This window comes from Juglans microcarpa x Juglans regia, chromosome 6S (assembly GCF_004785595.1).
Source record: "Juglans microcarpa x Juglans regia isolate MS1-56 chromosome 6S, Jm3101_v1.0, whole genome shotgun sequence".
In the NCBI taxonomy this organism is placed as follows: domain Eukaryota; kingdom Viridiplantae; phylum Streptophyta; class Magnoliopsida; order Fagales; family Juglandaceae; genus Juglans; species Juglans microcarpa x Juglans regia.
In genome coordinates, this window is record NC_054605.1 from 21,974,146 (window position 1) to 21,980,893 (window position 6,748).

The window sequence follows — 6,748 nt, forward strand, 5'->3', positions numbered from 1 at the left end:
CGTATGTCTTTGTATTCCGCTAGAGCTGTAGAGATTTGCCTGTGGTATCTTTTCTCTGGTTATTTGTATTTATCAGATTGCCCGTGTTTATGATATGATTTTTTTTTTTTTTTTAAATTTTTACTATTCCTAAAAAGTTTTAGTTGGGAGAACTAGAAATAGTGGAAGCAGAGGATTATTGTGTGATAATTAAGATATGGGGAATAGAGGAAAGGAGAAATACTGAATTCCAAACTACCCTCTTCCCCACTCTAATAATCTCAATGATAGGGAAAATTAAATTTAACCCATTCAAATTATCATTACAATTGGACTTAGCTCTCCCCCCAATTCAAAACTAGTTTAAGTATGTCCACGAGTGTAATTGACTTGAACAATACTCGTGGGGGCTAAGCATCGAGCATCTAGAGTTTGCAATTATTCCTGAGAAATTTTATTCGCAATTTGGGAATTGTATGTACATGCCATTTATTAAATGAGAAAAAATATTATTTTAGGAAGGATATTTTTGTAATTTAAAAAATTTTAAAGATAAAATTGCCTAGACTTGCGTTGCTTGGAGATTGTACATAAAATTGCTCATTATCCCCAGTCTGAGTGCGCTCTCAACCAAGTGCCAGGTGCCTGCAGACAACCCTCATTGTCAAAAAGAGAAGTTACAGTTAAGGTATGATCATTAAAGATGGAGAAATAGAGGCATGATCATCAATAATGGAGCCATGGTTAGGTTTGTTGACAGAAAGAAACATAGACAAAATTGTTGCACCTAGCAATGACCACAACTTCAATGAGAGTTGAACAACCAACCTAGACATTGCACAACAATATTATATTCGAAGGAAAGAGATGGCAATCCAGTGCGAGCGAGAGAGACAATCAAGAAACTCCTCCCACTTTAGAGAACGCCTTTATATAAACCTCTTGTCAAAAAGTTAAATTGTTTAATGGGACACACAACTTTGATGGAAGCTCTAGTTCATTCTTTAAAGTTCGAGTTTTCGGTGGAACTGATCAGGTTTATATCAAACATCGCAGAAAATTTGATGAACAACGATCAGATCACCTTGCATGGTAAACGCTTACTCATCCATACCAATTCTCTGAAACAATATGGCCATACTCATATTATTATTATTATTATTATTAATGCATAATCTAATCAACATGGCCGAAAATTGAAATGCATGTATTTGTGCCTCTACGACATCCTCAATCACAAGGAATGGTCGTCAAAGAATTGGCAAATTGATCTCTCTCTCTCTCTCTCTCTTTTTCCTGGATTAATAACAAACGGGAAACCGACGGCGTAGAGGAAGAATCTGGCTTCAAAATTTTCAAACTGATAAACATCATACGAGACTTCCATATCTAAACTCTAGACATCCCAAGCTTCCGCTCAAACAGGCGGCGAAGAAGGTGAACTTGGAGAACACTCGCACCAATTAGTGCTGCTGATTTCAAAAAAGGCCTTGTGAACTGCTCTCCAGCTCATTGCATCGTTTACTGCATTTCCAAATTGATATGGCAATGTTAGGTTCAGAAATGATTCACAAATAAACGAGAGAGAGGTTTCTATGTTGTTAATGTGCACATAAGTGTGTATGAACTTTTAACCATAATCTATTAATTTTGAAAAATTATAAACGTAAGCCTTACAATCTTGCGCACCATTTAAAAACATGTGATTGTATCCTTTTACCATGAAAAAGAAAAGGAGACCTAGTGGAATCCTAAGGACAGAACAACAAAAAGAAAAAAGATGCAAGCATCAAAGCATTTTAGCACCATTTTTTTTTTCTATTCATCATTTCTATATAGGTATTCATGGTTCCAACAGATACTATTGCCTGACGTTCAGTCTGAATCTAGCCAATGTTGTTCGAACTGAATATTGTAAAGAGCTTCCTCCAACTTCGATATATGTTCTAACACAGGCTTCAAATGCTCTGGAGATATTACAAAGCCAGCAAGTCAGAAATTCGTAATTCAAAGGGCATGACAAATACCAAAACAATGATTAAGAAAACAGAAGAATGATTTACCGTCTTTGACATGCTGATCATGGTATGTATAATGGCTAACATGAACATCGAAGTCTATTGTTTCATGATAGGGAGATTTGTTAGTAAAGCATAAATGGTAGAGTCCCTTGGTAGCCACAAACTCGAACTTCTCACTTATCTTGTCACGAAAATCACGAATATGACCACCAGAAGGTCCTTTAACCTGAAATTTTCAACACGTAATAGGATCAATGGAGGTTTTCACACCAACAAACAGGACTTAGAAAAAGTGGACTCATGGGCTTAGAATCATAGTCCAGCTAACACCCCTTTGGAAAAACATCACGCTGTTAGGACTAAATATAATCTACAACAAAGCCATGAGATGAATGGTTTCATGTCCCAAGCACTGGTTCATGTGCATTAATGACAATTCTTTAAAGAAAATATATGTACAAGAGGTAACATTATAGCATGGTAAAAAAATTCAAGAACTTGAAAAAAGCAACAAAGCTATGGCAAAAAAATTCAAGAACTTGAAAAAAGCAACAAAGCCAAACGTAGAGCTTACCACGAGGTCTACGCCATCTTGAAAATAATGCCAAGCACCATCGACCTTAATTACAACAAAAGAGAGATGAACCGTATCCCCTTCGTATTGGATATTGTGAGAGAAGCACTCTTTCCTGTCAATGACAAACCTAATTCCAAACACCACTTGCAGGCTTGAAAAAAGTGCCAGCAGGACAATAGCAAATTTGGGTAATTTAATTTTCATCTGTCGACAAAGGGGAAAAAAAAAAAAAGGGAAAAAAAATGTTTGGAAGATCAAAACACCCTTAAAACAGAAGGTTAAAAAACATACCTTGATATTCTCACTTTTTCATTCCCTTACTTTCTCATCAACCGATAATACAACAAAACATAAGCTTTGATTAAAATTGATCCACAAAATGAAATTTATAGGAGGATAAGTTCTTACCTCGAGATTTGAACAATCTCCAAAAGAAAAGTATTAAACTTGAGAATTAATGCTTGTGACGTTTGAAGCGACCTATCTTCGGCACATTTTCGATGCGATTCTCCATTTCTTGGTATAAGTTCTGCAAGTAGTGATCAGACGGCCAGCAGTTGTTTTCGTGACCAATTAATATGTCAAAATCCGAGACAGCAGAATTTCAGTAAAACTCGAAGAAATTAGAAGCTGGCGTGGTCTTTTTAAGCAAGCAATAGTTCAGATCTACTCATGTAATCAGCTCTGTAATTATATATATATATATATATACACACACGGGAACGGTCTCGATTCGTTAGTCTCCGAGTGCACCTAACATAATAATTGCGAGATTATTAAGAATCTTTTGATAAAATATGATTATTCATTAAATTCTATAAGCGAGTTATACCTCAAATGATCAAGGATCTTAATGACTTTTTGATAAAATAAGATTCTTCATTAAATTTTATAAGGAAACTACACGTCAAATGATTAAGGGTTTTATAAGCTTGTTAGTAAAACAAGATTTAACCGAAAAACAAGAAAAGCTAATAAAAAAATAATAAAAATTACTATTCACAATTAAATAGGTACTTATTATAATAGAGTAGATAGAGAGATGGTATTTGTAGATGTATAAGCTTAGAGTACCTTTTTTTTTAAAAAAAAAACAATAGATTGTTAGGGGAATTATATGATAAATTTAATTTTTTTAATAATAAGCAATACTCTATTTAAAAAAAAAAAAAGGATCAAGAGTCACACAAATCTAAATTGTAATTATTCAAATATACATTACTATTGCATGCATGAGTTTGATTAGATCCAAGAAAAATAAAAGATAAATGATATATACAAACTCAAAATTCACAAGTCTCATGCAACCTCTTTATAAAAAAGTGAATTTCACTATAGAAAAGTTTGAATTTTTTTTTTTTTTTTTAAGGAAGATTATACTTATCATCCTCTCACCATACACTACCACACATAATTTTTTTATTTTTTTTCTCCTACCAAATATTATGGTGTATGAATGATGAATATAACATTTTAATTAGTTTAAAAGAACAAATAAATAAATAAAAATAAAAATAAAAATAAGTATAATATGTAAATATGATGAATAACAAAAACTCTTTTTAAAATAGAGAATGTACATATACATTTAAAACTTGGACCTAATTACTCAGAACAAAATTGCATGAATTTGTGCAGGTTGCCACTTGCCAGCGAGGGACCAGAACATGGAAATATATGGACCACGTATACGGACCCAGCTTTCATATTTTATTATGAAAAAAGAAAAAGACATTTTACTTTTTTAGGAAAAAGACTTTTTCCTTTTAACTGTTCTTTTGTAAAGTTTGGATCGAAGACGATGCTTTAATTTCAGATGCTTTAATTTATCATATGGTTTTCAATATATTTTTTTATTATTATTTTCAAATTTAATGATAAAAAACTATCACCTTAATATTTTTCACATATATCTTTATATATATAATAAATGTTAGCAGTCAAAATGATCTTTATCACTCAATATAATTATGATTGTTGACAATCAAATTAAATATTTATCTCCTTAGATTATTTTCAAAATTTAGTAGACCTCACAAAAAGGCTTTCAAAGCCAAAATGATAAGAAATGATAAGAATCATGGATCGCCTTCACAAAATCAAACTTGTTTTGTCTGTGGTAAAAATAGACATTTTATTCGAATTTGTAAGTTTCAGAAGCAAGAAAATAATCATCAAGTTAACATAATTGAAGAGCTATTTGTAACAATAATAAAAATTAACATGGTTCAATTTATTAAAGGGTTGTGGGCAGATTCCAATGCCAATAGGCATGTTTGCTATAATAAAGATTGGTTCAAAAATTTTATTCACTTTGAAGAAGAGAATACTATTATGCTTGTGAATGGTGAGGTTGAGCTGAAATTCACATCTGGATGTATATTGATGCTAAAAAATGTACTTTACACATCATCTATGAGGAAGAATTTGATGTCGAGTTTTTTACTCAACAAAGTAGGCTTCAAATAAACTATAGGATCTGATCAATATGTAATTACAAAAAATAGAGTTTTTGTGAGCAAGGGCTATGCTTGTAATGGAATGTTTAAATTGAATATTAAGAACAAAGCATATGATGTTTCTCTTTATGTGCTTTTTTATATAAATTTTGGCATGCACGCTTATGTCATATCAATGGTAAATATGTTGCAACTACGAGTAGTTTATGATTAATTTCCAAACTGACAAATGATTTTAAAAAATATGAAATTTGTAGTCAAGCAGAAATTATAAAACGACCTTATAAAAGTATTGAGAAAAATATCAAATTGTTAAATTTAATTCACACCGTTATTTGTGAATTTGAAGGAATTTTAACTTGTGAAGGAAATGGATATTTTATAATTTTAATTTTTCAAAATACACGTATGTTTTAATTTTTCAATTCATTTAATTTCATATTATTTAATTATTACAATTTTTTTAAATTTTCACATAAAATAAAATAAACAATTCAATTTTTTTAAATATAAAAATAAAAATAATATTAAAAAAATATTTTATAATAATATTTTATTCAATTATCAATTTCCATCTCATTTTATCTTATAAAATAAACGAGACGGTGGTCTTTGAAAACTCTCTACGTGAGTGTCTATTTTTCCAATAAATAGTAAAATCCGATTTGATGGCCTCTTGTACGTTTCCATCCCTAATTACTCATAATTCCTTGCATCTTTATTGAGGTCTTAATTACTTGGCAATTAGTTATTGTTTTTAAAAAAAGATCACATAGAGCCTAGAGGGGTTATTACTATGGCTGTTTAAGCGTCACTTATTATTTTGCGTACAACATAGAGGAGTTGGAGACGGAAAAAAAAAAAAAAAAAATAAGTGTGCATATTATCTTGAGAGATTTTTCTGACAATAGAGAGGTGTTATTTGAGTCGAGCTTTAGGTTCAACTATTTATGCAGAGTATGTTTGAGTTATACGACGATCAGTTACATTGTTATATTCTGAAAAAATAAGTCAAGAGAAGTTCTGCTATATCTGTTTATTTGAAGAACTTTGTATACCGCAAAAAGTTTGAATCTCTTTAAAGAGAACGAGATTTGCGTGCCTCAATCCAAAACAATTTTATTTTAATTTTAATTTCATTATAATTATATATAATTTTATTATTGTATATTTTATCAATATTTATAAATTATTTTATAGATATTTTTAATATCCAAAGAGACATGTTTATGATGTCGTAATGGCCAAATGTTTGTAACGAGGATTTTATGATCTCTGCCATCAATCATATTGCACGCGGATGCATCGATCCTTCCTGATCTTGGGTTGATGCCTTAGTTAGCTTCTTGTGATTGATCATTTTACGTTTGGCTACCAAATTTATTTCAATTCATTTTAATTTATTATTATAATTTTTTTTAAAATTTAATACTAAATATAATAAATAATTTAATTTTTTTAAATTTTTAAATAATATTAATATTAAAAAATAATATTTTATCATCTTAACTCAACTCAACTCAATTCAATTTAACATCTAGACGTATTTTACGTAGTGTGTTGGTTACCATATATGCATGCATGTTTAATTTGGACTTTAAAAGGTTCGATCAATCCGCAGGGAAGAGTATTAAATATTACACGTAACACGTGCAATCATCCATGCATGCTATTGTTACTCACAGCCTTCAGCTGGCTTGTTACAAAAATGG

General features: G+C 30.6%; 1 pseudogene; it reads right to left on the minus strand.

The window, feature by feature from the left end:
- Positions 1 to 1,368: 1,368 nt before the first annotated feature.
- LOC121236715 lies at positions 1,369 to 2,781 on the minus strand (annotated as a pseudogene).
- Positions 2,782 to 6,748: the final 3,967 nt, after the last annotated feature.